The sequence below is a fragment of the Macrobrachium rosenbergii genome, chromosome 4 (genome assembly GCF_040412425.1).
Source record: "Macrobrachium rosenbergii isolate ZJJX-2024 chromosome 4, ASM4041242v1, whole genome shotgun sequence".
In the NCBI taxonomy this organism is placed as follows: Eukaryota; Metazoa; Arthropoda; class Malacostraca; order Decapoda; family Palaemonidae; genus Macrobrachium; species Macrobrachium rosenbergii.
Genome location: NC_089744.1, coordinates 47,303,187 through 47,315,994, shown reverse-complemented (window position 1 = coordinate 47,315,994; position 12,808 = coordinate 47,303,187). Strand labels below are relative to the sequence as shown.

The following is a 12,808-nucleotide window of genomic DNA, read 5'->3' as shown; positions in this document are numbered from 1 at the left end:
AAAAACTAAGACAGTAGAAGTTCCCCAAATGAGAAGGAAAAGGGGGAGGATATATATATATATATATATATATATATATATATATATATATATATATATATATATATATATATATATATATATATATATATATATACATTATATATATAGTCATAAAAATTGTGCAATATTGAAAATCGTGTTGACTCTGGCCACCTCCAATAAAAATTCCTGGCTACAGGTGGATGCCAATACATATGCATGCGTAAAGACCAGAGTTGGATATGAAGCATTAGTTAGCTGCTATGACATAACACGACACCTAAAAGTGACGACCTAGGCCTAGTTTGAAAGGACATCTAATCTAAAATATACGACGTTACAGGATTTAAGAGTCGGTGTGAACCTCTGGATATCACCCAGACTGCTATGATTATTTGTTTTTTATCTTAAGTATTGCAACAACGAAGCAAATTTACAATGAATAGTTAGCACTATTGTAGTAACCTACCCGGTAGGTGTCCTCTTTTGTGCTTTATATGATAAGGAAATTACCTATGGGACAGATTGAAAAATTGATGGTGGCATGTAAGAACTGCAGAATTGAGTAGCTGATGAAGATACATGACTGTTTTACAGTAGTAATATCTATGTGGCTTTGCCTGAACTCAACTGTTCAGTAATCCACGTCTTGGGTAGATTAACGCAAACGAGCTTGTCAGTTAGATTCCTGTGAGTGCTTTGCGTTAGAAAAATGAAGCCACGTAATAAATAATATGGTCATTACAAACGCTGATGGAACACTGATTTACATTTCAAAATGTTTTAAGTTGTGAGTTTGATGTTCCACGCACCTTGCGATCATACGCTTCGTGATTTTATTTGTTGGTTGTTTACAGAAAAACACAATGTTGTGATGAACAAGGAAAGGTATGAGTCGCATGACTCTGGACTCTGGAGTCGCTGTGCAGTGAGGTAACCCCTCGAAACGTTACACTGTCCTTTACTGACTTACTGTACTGTTTGAGCTGTGTAAACCGAAACTTCCGTTACCGTGTACCAGCAACGGTTCCTCAGTGTTAGTATTAGGTGAATGTGTTGCTCTCAGCGAATGGAGCCGTGTGAATGGGGTATCCTAGTGATGAATTTTCGATCATCAAAACTTAGTGTCCGCCACAGTGTCATAGGCTAGCCCAGGCCCAGACCTGTTTGCAAGGAACAGTTGGAGGGAAATAGGTCTTAACCTTTTGGCCTATCGCTGGGAGGTATTATTGCACTTGAGGGTAAGTGATTGTATATGGGTTCGTTTACTATTTAGTTAGAACTAAGCAATACCTCCACTTGGGTATTACTTTGGAAATTGATTTTTCCTCTAGTATTTTGGTTACTTACCAAGAATTTACCGTTATTTTTTGTCGTTCGACTGTAATTAACCTGTAATTAACCTCAGAAGTTGTACGCTGGCCATCCTGAAATGCTATTAAATTAAGTATACCCTAGTTTAACCAGACCCTGAGCTGATGAACAGCTCTCCTAGGGCTGGCCCGAAGGAGTAAATTTATTTTACGTGGCTAAGAACCAATTGGTTACCTAGCAACGGGACCTACAGCTTATTGTGGAATCCGAACAACATTATAATGAGAAATGAATTTATATTACGGTAATTCTAAGCCGGCTGTCTGCGGTGAGCTAGACTATGGCAATTGACGTTTTTCTATGTTACTTTACTTGCTTTACAAGAATTTAAAGTAATATTTTGTCGGCCGGCTGTAACTAAGCTGTCATTGACCTTTGAAGACTACGCGACTTGAATTGCCTAACGCAGGGTAGGTCTAAGCCAGCATTCTGCGGCAAGGCTCCCACCCCTCCATAGCTAATACGGCAAAATTGTAACCAGTAAACACCCCTAAAAATACCAACATAACGTACCTAGAGGTATTTACTGGTTACAATTTTGCTGTATTAGCTATGGAGATGGGGGGGCGGGCTTGCCGCGGAATGCCGGCTTAGACCTACCCTGCGTTAGGTAATTCAAGTTGTGTAGTCTTCAAAGGTCAATCACAGTTTAGTTACAACTGGGCGACAAAATATTACTTTAAATTCTTGTAAAGTAGGTAAAATAACATAGAAAAACGCCAATTGCCACAGTCTAGCTCACCGCAGACAGCCGGCTTAGAATTACCTATATTACCAGAAGTAAATTCCTCTAATTCTTCATTGACTGGGCGGAGAATTGAATGTGGGACCAGCAGAGTGCTAGCTGAGAATGATACCCTCCCGTCCAATGAGGAACTTAGAATGCTATTGTGCATGCGCAGTGTGATAGGGGAGCTTTTGGTAAAGAATGGCGTTTACTTTACTGGGGGATCTGCCCCCTGGCTAAGTAACACGTCATGCTAGGTTAAGTTAGGTTAGGGTATGTTAAGTTAGTATACAGGCAGTTCCCGGTTTACGATGGGGGTTCTGTTTTTACACAGTGTCGTAAACTGAAAATCGTCATAAACCGAAAAATCATCGAAAATAGTCAAAAATCCTAAGAAAACCTTACATTTAATGCTTTGGGTGTATTGAAAATGATATAAACTGCATTTTTATTGAGTTTTTCATAAAAAAAACGGTAAATTTTTAGAAAGAGGAACCAGCCCAAAATGACATGAAAATATGTTTTTCTAGGTGATTTTGATGTGTTTTGCACGAATATCACCTTTATTTTCCTCGGAAATTAACGGTTTTAGACTTTACTCGAGCACCTACAGTTTCCGGGCCCACTCGACCGCCCGACCTTAATCGGGAAGAACACAAAACCAACATGTCGTCCTGTTTATGTGTGCTGTCAGTAAGGCCGTGGCAGAACTCTGCGGTGCGCGCCTTATCCGCATATTTAAAGATTCTTGGCAAGCATGACATGTTGGTTTTGGTGTTCTTCCGCCGATTTCGGGTCGGCGTCGAAAGGGCCCGGGAAACTGTAGGTGCTCAGTAAAGTCTAAAACCGTTAATTTCGAGGAAAATAAAGGTGATATTCGTGCAAAACACATCAAAATCACCTAGAAAAACATATTTTCAAGTCATTTTGGGCTGGTTCCTCTTTCTAAAATAATACCAAAAAAACTCCAAATTTTGAATAATCTGCCATTTTGGAGCCATATTTCTTCCATTGGATCGGCGTATGATGTGTTGTAACCCTGGAGCATGTGTTGTACACCAGGAAATAATTTCTAATGAGTATATTTGAAATGCATCGTAACCTCGGAATGTTGTAAGCCGGACCCGTTGTAAACCGGGGACTGCATGTAGTTCCTTTTATAATAGGTTTCCATAGCCATTCCCTTCTTACACATACGGCTTCCTGATGACTTGCGCATGTATGGAACTGTTCCATAACAACAACATGGCCGTTCGGTATACCTCCCAATGCTTCCAAAACCCTGCATTTCCAAAGGGTCCCCAACCATGCTGGGTAGATATGAGGTTAGTGATAATTGACAGACAAAAACCAACACCAACACCTTCATCAGCAGCACTAAAAGTATAGGAAAATTCAGTTTCTAAGGTAATAGCCTAGTCCATGCAGAGCTCTTAATTAGAAACACCGTCTTTTATTTTTTATATTTCTGTACTATGCAAGCGTAGTATCTTAAGTACAGAATGACCATTTGTCTTCAGATTTTGACAAGGCAACCTAATGCACTGTTAAGGCTCACATTTGCTAGGATTCCATTAGGAAAAGTGAGGCCCATCTTATAAATTTCTACTGTGGGTTAAACCTTAATTGTATTTTGGAATTGAAAATATGATTTCCATATATGTTAATGCTTGATTTGAAAATTTCTGGCATTAATTTGTGTAGTAAAGTAGTTATTTTAAGAGGTAATGATCCCCTTCCAAGATAGGTATTTTACAGTTAGGCGTATGGATGACCACAGTGGTAAAGCACAAAAGTGAGATTAAAGGATATTTAACCCAACCTAACCGACCTATCCTTGGGCTCACCCCTTGACCCCTCCACTTAACCTAACCTACATCATCAAGCCCTTGACAAGTGCAAGGTGTCATTTTTATGTGTTGGTGCTGCTATGCTCTTAACTGATGCAATATGATTGCATAGGATTTAGTTCAAAATTCACGAACTAGCAACCTAACATGCTCCATATTTATCGGTTATTTCAATGCAAAAACATGATTATTGCATATAATAAGGCCATAATATGTTTCATAAGAGTGAAATCTGTCATTTATTTCAAAACTGTAAGAAAATTTCATGTGTAGCCAAATTTCAGAAAAAAGTTACGAAACATTTTCAAAACTTTCGTTCACTCATCGCCAATGCATTTGACAAAAAAAAGTCATCATCAAACCTCGGTTCAAATGTTAATTAAAAGAATGAAAAAAATTTCATAACATTAATGTTGCTTCCAATGCAATCATAAAATTGGAAATAGGCCTATTTGATTGTTTTTATGCCTCAACGCTGAAAAAATGCATCCACAGATATCAACGGGTGAGCAGAGAGTGTGTGACGCAACCATAAGGCTACGTACACATAGGGCATTTTTAACGGCGCGGTGAGATACGCGTGGTTGATTGTTTAGTGTTAGCTTATGGAATCGTTCACACGTAACCGCGGCGGTTTCCAATACGCTGCGGTAGCGAGATTCCCCTCGACAACGTGCGATTACCGGGCGTGTCGAGATATATATAAGTCAGTGAGATCGTTCACACACAGTGGTGAACCGCGCTTTTTGAAGACAGCAGGTGCCATCATTGTCTGTGTGTCAGCCAATGAGAAAAGAGACTGTGCATAACATAGCAACTCTGGCCACCACGCCTGGTCCCCGTGATCACAGTCGCACACAGTATTGCATCGCTGTCACTGTCAACTGTTAACTATGGAGAGGGATCATTCTAACACTGGATGTCATAAAAAAGTTATATATATATATATATATATATATATATATATATATATATATATATATATATATATATATATATATATATATGGCAACTCTGGCCACCACGCCTGGTCCCCGTGATCACAGTCGCCACACAGTATTGCATTGCTGTCACTGTCAACTGTTAACTATGGAGAGGATCATTCTAACACTGGATGTCATAAAAAAGTTATATATATATATATATATATATATATATATATATATATATATATATATATATATATATATATATATATATATATATATATATATTGTCATAAAAGTAGATGAATATATATATATATATATATATATATATATATATATATATATATATATATATATATATATATATATATATATATTGTCATAAAAAGTAGATGAATATATATATATATATATATATATATATATAAAAGTAGATATATATATATATATATATATATATATATATATATATATATATATATATATATATATATATATATATTGTCATAAAAAGTAGATGAATATATATATATATATATATATATATATATATATATATATATATATATATATATATATATATATATATATATATATATATATCTGTTACTGAAACATTTTCAAAACTTTTCGTTCACGCATCGCCAATGCATTTGACAAAAAAAGTCATCATCAAACCTCGGTTCAAATGTTAATTAAAAAATAAAAAAAAATTGTCATAACATTATTGTTGCTTTCAGTGCAACCATAAAATTTGAAATAGGCCTATTTGATTGTTTTTATGCCTCAACGCTGAAAAAATTTAAATCAGTAAATACAGTAGTTGGATGCATCCACAGATATCAACCGGTGAGCGGAGAGTGTGTAACACAACCATTAGGCTACGTTCACACGGCGTTTTTAACCGTGCGGCGAGATACGTGTGGTTGATTGTTCAGTGTTAGATTATGTAATCGTTCACACGTAACCACGGCAGTTTCCAATACGCCGCGGTAGCGAGATTCCCCTCGCCAACGCGCGATTGTCAGACGTGTCAAGATACATACAAGTCAATGACATTGTTCACACACAGCGGTGAACTGCGCTTTTTGAAGACAGCAGGTGCCATCACAGCCAATGAGAAAAGAGATTGTGCGTAAACATAGCAACCCTGGCCACCACGCCTGGTCCCCGTGATCACAGTCGCACACATTATTACATCACTGTCACTGTCAACTGTTAACTATGGAGAGGGATCATTCTAACACTGGGTGTCACAAAAAAGTAGATGAATATATATATATATATATATATATATATATATATATATATATATATATATATATATATATATATATATATATATATTATATATTTATATTTATGTATATATATATATATATATATATATATATATATATATATATATATATATATATATATATATATATATATATATATATATATATATATATATATATATATATATATATATATATATATATACACATATACAGTGAACCCTCGCTACTTCATGTTTGACTATCGCAGATTCACGACTTCATGGATTTTTTCCATTACGTATGTATATTATAAGAGAAAATATATAGCGGATTTTCCGAAATTTCAAAAATACTCGCGATATATGAAGACCCAAATATTTCATTAATTCCAGTAATAATTATTAATATCTGCTAGTACTGTTGGTTCATTGCATTATGACATATAATTCAGTACAAAATGAAATTAAACAAAAAGATGCTTCACTGCATCGCGGATTTTTCAGAAATATTGCGGAAAACCGATGTTTCATCATGTTACGTGAGAAGAACGGCTTGCGAGACCGACGTGCAATGACTGGAAGCTTCGTATATACCCACAGGCACTCGGACAAGGCACGTGAGTGGTACATAAGAGAATATCTTATCACTGTTGATGTTTCATCTTAAATCACTGTAAAATTAATTAAAATCCGAATTTCATACGTAAGCAACTCAAGGATACTGTATACAGTCTCGTCCCAAGCTACTGTGCTGTACAGTACACACCATTCTCTCTCTCTCTCTCTCTCTCTCTCTCTCTCTCTCTCTCTCTCTCTCTCAATGAAATATGAATTACTGTATCATAAACTTTTATGTACAGAATTAAAAATAATTTCATTGATAAATTTGTTTCTTTTAGCAACTAAAAAATTATTTTCCTAATTCTTTCGGTAGTAGTGAGCAGCTTCAGTCAGCTGATTCTCAGAACGTAAACATTACAAATATGGGACGATCTTTTTTTTATGCATATTACTTTGATAGGAGATCAAAATAGTAATACAGGCACTCGGGCAAGGCACGTGAGTGGTACATAAGAGAATATCTTGTCACTGTTGATGTTTCATCTTAAATCACGGTAAAAATAATTAAAATCCGAATTTCATACGTTAGCAACTCAAGGATACTGTATACTCTCTCATCACCAGCTTGTCAAGACTTAGTCAAGACTTAGTCTCGTCCCAAGTTACTGTGCTGTACAGTACACACCATTTCTCTCTCTCTCTCTCTCTCTCTCTCAATGAAATATGAATTACTGTATCATAAACTTTTATGTACAGAATTAAAAATAATTTCATTGATAAATTTGTTTCTTTTAGCAACTAAAAAATTATTTTCCTAATTCTTTCGGTAGTAGTGAGCAGCTTCAGTCAGCTGATTCTCAGAACGTAAACATTACAAATATGGGACGATCTTTTTTTTATGCATATTACTGTGATAGATCAAAATAGTAATACAGTACAGTGTTTAAGTGCATAGGAAGTGTTTATAACAGTGTGGGAAAGGCTATAAAGCCTTTAAATATATACCATGTATATACAGTATATGCCTCCCTAGGGAGGGGCCAATGCTACTTAAGTGAATTTCACTTATCGCTGGGGGTTCTGGCCCCCATTATCCATGATAGACGAGGGATCACTGTATATATATTTATATTTATACTATATATATATAATATATATATATATATATATATATATATATATATATATATATATATATATATATATATATATATATATATATATATATAAGAAGCATTACCGTCAATGGCCACGTCAAAAAAACGCTTCATGTGAACAATTACAGCGTTAAACGAGCAGTGGCCACCGCGGTTAAAAATGCCCTTTGTGAACCTACCCTTAAAGTAGTGCCGCAGTATGAATCACCTGGTGTAACAGAGGTCTGCAATGAGTAGTAACATTGAAATTATTCCAAAGTGTCCACAATAATATACAGTAATTGTTAACAATTATATTATTGTGAACACTGTAGAACATTTATGAACTCTCGTGATAAAAAGTTTTTCTCCCAAGTGAAATTATCTTGAAACCATTTATTTTATATTTGTAAGAGGAATATTTGGATTTTCATAAAAATAAAACTAATTTATATTTCTTAACCACTTCAAAAATTATGGTTTACTAGCAAATGCCTTTGCAATTATTCTTTTACTATAAATAATTTACACTTAGTATTCACATCTCTATATTAATAATTTCTGGCCATAAAGCTTATGAAGTTATCTACACATTCTTGCACTTCAATTTACCTTATGAATGAATAAATTATACACCAAAAGCAAGCAGAAAGACTAAGAAAATAATATTTTAAGCCAGTTAAAAAACAAGTGTTCCATAGGCCTTGACATTAATACCAATAGATATTTTGATTAATAGTCATCTACTCCATATAATTAAAATCATCATCATGTTTTATTCTTCAAAGAACAGGCAATCTCTATAAATAAATTCTTTAGTAACAGATTACATCTCAGAAGGCTTAGATTATCTTTTTTAGACCTATAAATCATTTTTCAACATAAGGCAGCTTGAACACAGCCTAAAACTCCAACATTCAAAGAAAACTTACTATAATTCATATTCCCATTTTGAAAATATTGGTATGACTGTTGAGCTTATTAGGTCTACTGTTATACAGTAATAGTAATACTGCAGAGGTAGTTACGTTGACCAGCCCGAGGAGCACATAAGTGCTCTGTCATTGACGGCACAGCTAATCTTATCACACCATGCTTTGAGCTAAGAAATAAAAAAAAAATCAGTTCAAATCGCACAGGTTACAAATTATACCAGCACATAAAAGGGATCGTTTATGTATATAACCATAGGGAAAATAGTGTTAGCTGTGAATTCGGAAACTTGCTGACATGCATGACATTGGAAATAAAAGAAAAAAGTTTAACACTGCTTGGCAATGTTACGTTGAGTCTGAGATTTTGGACGATACAAAAAGAATCATGTTGCCTCAGATATGAACATAACTGTACATTTTTACTTTAGCCTTAATTGCATGCTGGAGTTGAAAATATTATTTTCATGTTTTAATGTGTACTTTGAACATTTCTGAGGTTCATTTTGTTAGGGATTGAGTAGTTTTAGAAATATGGGGAACCTCTGATTTTTTTGGGTGGGGTAGGCTAAATGAGTGAAATACAAGTACTGTATTGATTTTATCTAACCTAACCTAGGAGCTGGGTCCTTACCTAACCAGGGGCTTCACTCCCCTGGATCCCCCACTTAACTGTTAAGCATATAAACCAGTGTGGCAAGAGGAATCAAAGACAGATAACAAACTATATTGTAATTATCAGTGACCTGATTGACAAGGGGCCTACAGGCTACATGGTGACTGACTCACCCCTTCACCCCAACATCACTAAATAAACATTAACAAGTGACGATCACGAAGCACACTGTCATACATAAGTATTCTGAACAGCGTTAACATATTCCCTCTCTTTTAAAAGGAAACAAATGAAATATACTTCCAGAGTAATAAGCTTTACATCACAGAAAAGTCTAAAACAAACATGAAATGATATTCACAAAAATAAACAATAAAACTTGAAGTTATCTATTTACAGAAACTATTTAAAAATTTCAGCGATCTGAACCAATTCTTTGAGAATAGCTATATCAGTTCTCAATCTCTTTTCTGAAATGTTTTTAACTGAGTACACATTCTCATAAAGTGAAAGGTGATCCACATAGAGTTCCACAGGCAGGATTTTCTTTCCATCATACAATATTTGAGAACGTTTTCAAGATAGTTGGCCATATACACTGCCTCAGCAGCAGCTGCTAGTGTTTCTGCAGCAGAAGTGCTCTTTACAACAAAAGTGTAAAGGGCAACTAGCCTAGTTCCATTTTCACCCACTAGAAAAATCATGAAGCCCCAGCACTACTAAATCCATCAGGGAGATGGCGTAAGAAGCATCACTGTACACAACCAACTTATACTTAAAACTGTCGCCCAGTCCTGAGAAGTACACACAGCTCTCAAAGGTACAGACTTTTCTTAGACATTTGTTTGACTCAGTCAGATCTTTTACCATAGGATTATTTATTTTACAGTGAAGTTCCAATATCTCATATGACAAGTCTGGATTTGAATTAGTACTTAACCATCCTAGTTGGCCTACTAGACTCCTAAAATTCTCCTTTTCTTCTTCATCACACTCCATATTCGTATTTAATCCTCTTTCAGCACTTACATTTAAAGATTTCAGAGATTTACAATAATCATTTTTATATAAGTAAAACTTACCGAGTAATTACATAGCTATACTGTGGTTTCAAACTATCGCGGCAGGCTAAATTTCAAATTTCGCATTAGCGCTTCAGTTGTTTTAGTGTAGGTGACTAATCCTGCCCACTAATGGGATTACCAGGAATGACTTAGCAGACAATCTCATTCTGTTTCTGCCAGTCTCGATGTCAGCAGTCCTCAGTGCTGGTCTCCTTAGCTTCCAGTTATGGAGCCCCAGTATTTGGCGCCACGCTCAACGTCTTGATTTATGTCGCTCTCCTAGTATTGTCCAATCATCCAGCATTTTCCGAGCGTACAGTTTTGTCCTAGTGCCCAGCAATGTCCGAGCACTATCTCTTGTCCGTTTGGCGCCAACTGTCAGACATCCGACACCAGCCTACGAGTGACTGGCGCCAGTTCCTCCTTGGCTTGGTGCTTGTTTCTTTTCAAGAACATACTCTTGTTCTTTCTTGGGCACCAATTCCGATTGAATAGGGATCAAGACAGCCCCGACTTTCAAGTGGCCGGTGACTGTCCCCGAGCACCGGATGCCAAATCTCCGGTATCAGACCAGAAAGCCAGCTTACAAGCGTTGTTTTGTCTCTCTTCAGTCTGTTCCAACTTCGTTTCAAGTTCAAGGCAAGCCGACATGGCTTTCCTTTAATGACTTCAGTGTCTTGGAATCCTGTCCTTTGCGGACAGAGGCTTTATGTCCCTTTTTTTGTGAGCTTACTGAGAAAGCTCCCAACTCTAGCATTTTTGCCTTCCCCCCAAAGTCTCCTAGGAGTTGAGTGTTGGACTTTCGTTGATAAGGAGCTGACTAAACAAGTATCTTTTGAATTGCCTTCTCCTGGTACTTTGACAGAACTAGACCTCCTTGTTGAAGATCTTGTCTTGACTGGAGCTTAAGATAGAAACTCCCAAGTGTTGACCAAGAGAATTTGCCTCATTTTACCTCTTTTCCTGTCTTGTGCAGACAAGGACAGTTGAGATGAATTTTAGAGATTTCCACTCTTTTTCTTTATAATCTCAGTCAAAAGAATAATGAATGCTTTCAGACGGTCCGCTAATTTCGTACTCGGAACATTAGAGGATGAGTCCGCTGGGGACTGTATCATCCTCTGAGACATTAGCCAAGTTAGTCAGACTTCTCTGAGAGTTTTGCTATTCTTCCTCTAGTTTCATCCAGTTGTGAAGTTTCCGATGCAGAGGTTTGCTTCATCTCACAGCCTTCCTGCAGTTTTGCTGTGCTTCCATCTGTCTCGTCCTCAATCCGTCTTCCTTGGAATAACAATTTCTTCTCCTGAACGTCCCCTTGTTGAAAGGCCTCTCTTGAGCTCCAAGCAGAATATTAAACTCCATGCTCTCTCATGAACCAGTACTTTTTAGCGGCTCCCATTCCCGAATGTCTGGAATCATTTCCCAAACTCCTGGCGCCAATGATACCTGATCCAGAGTCCTTGGCACTATCCAGCCAGTAATAAGCCAGCTGAATGCCTAGCTCCCACTCAGAAATATATTTTCTGTTTAGAGGATTTTTTCTGTCGGCCAAAGAATTTGTCGTAATTAGTTTTGGAGAATGCCACTGTTATCCCAGGCCTTGTTTGTTTCCTCTGGACTTTTCAAGCCTTTAATAAAGTGTGTCAGTTATTATTTCTGCCATTTACAGTGTCACATGTGTCTCGGTCTGTACGAGGTATCATCCACGGAGGTATTATCGAGTCCAATAAGTAATAGAGCCTGCACAGATGCCACATGTCCGCACAAGTGTCAAGAGTCACCAGGGTCAGCTTGTAGTCCACACAGCTTTCTGGAAGTCTGTACGATTGGCTTCATGGTTGCTCAGTTGCTTATGAGTCCGCAGGATCGTCTGTGGGTCAGTATGACTACAGCTTCTCTTTTTCTCTTTGAATGGGGAATGAGACAAGATCTTCCAGTTGGGTATCTAAGCTTTGGCCTCTGTGGCACTTGTCTTTTCTCGAGTCCTCGCTCTTCTTGCCTTAGACCAACTGGGACGGGGAACACAGCCGGGCCCCGTCGTTGTTTCCCAAAGCCCCATTTTTAAGTTGGGCCTGCAGTGGTGGCTGTCTGAGCTTAGCCTTTCAGAAGAGAAGTTCCTTCTTCCATCAAGACTAGTCTTAGTTTTCTTCTCAATATCTTGATTTACGCTGGGGAGCCCGCTTGGGGATCTGTGATGTTCCTGGGACGTGTCCCCAGGAAAACGAAGCCTTCACATCTATGTCAGAGAGTTGAAAGCGATCCACTTAGGGCTTTAGTGCTTTTCGTCCCTAGTTCACTCCATGCTGTGGTAATCCATTTAAACCAGACCACAGTCCT

General features: G+C 37.0%; 1 long non-coding RNA gene across 1 annotated transcript in view; it reads left to right on the top strand.

The window, feature by feature from the left end:
* The first annotated feature begins 321 nt into the window (after positions 1-321).
* The window catches only part of LOC136833974 (uncharacterized), a 280,020-nt gene continuing 267,533 nt past the window's right edge, over positions 322-12,808 (top strand). Inside the window, exon 1 of the long non-coding RNA XR_010851636.1 lies at positions 322-1,262. This is a non-coding gene — a long non-coding RNA (uncharacterized lncRNA). The remainder of the gene's footprint in view (positions 1,263-12,808) is intronic.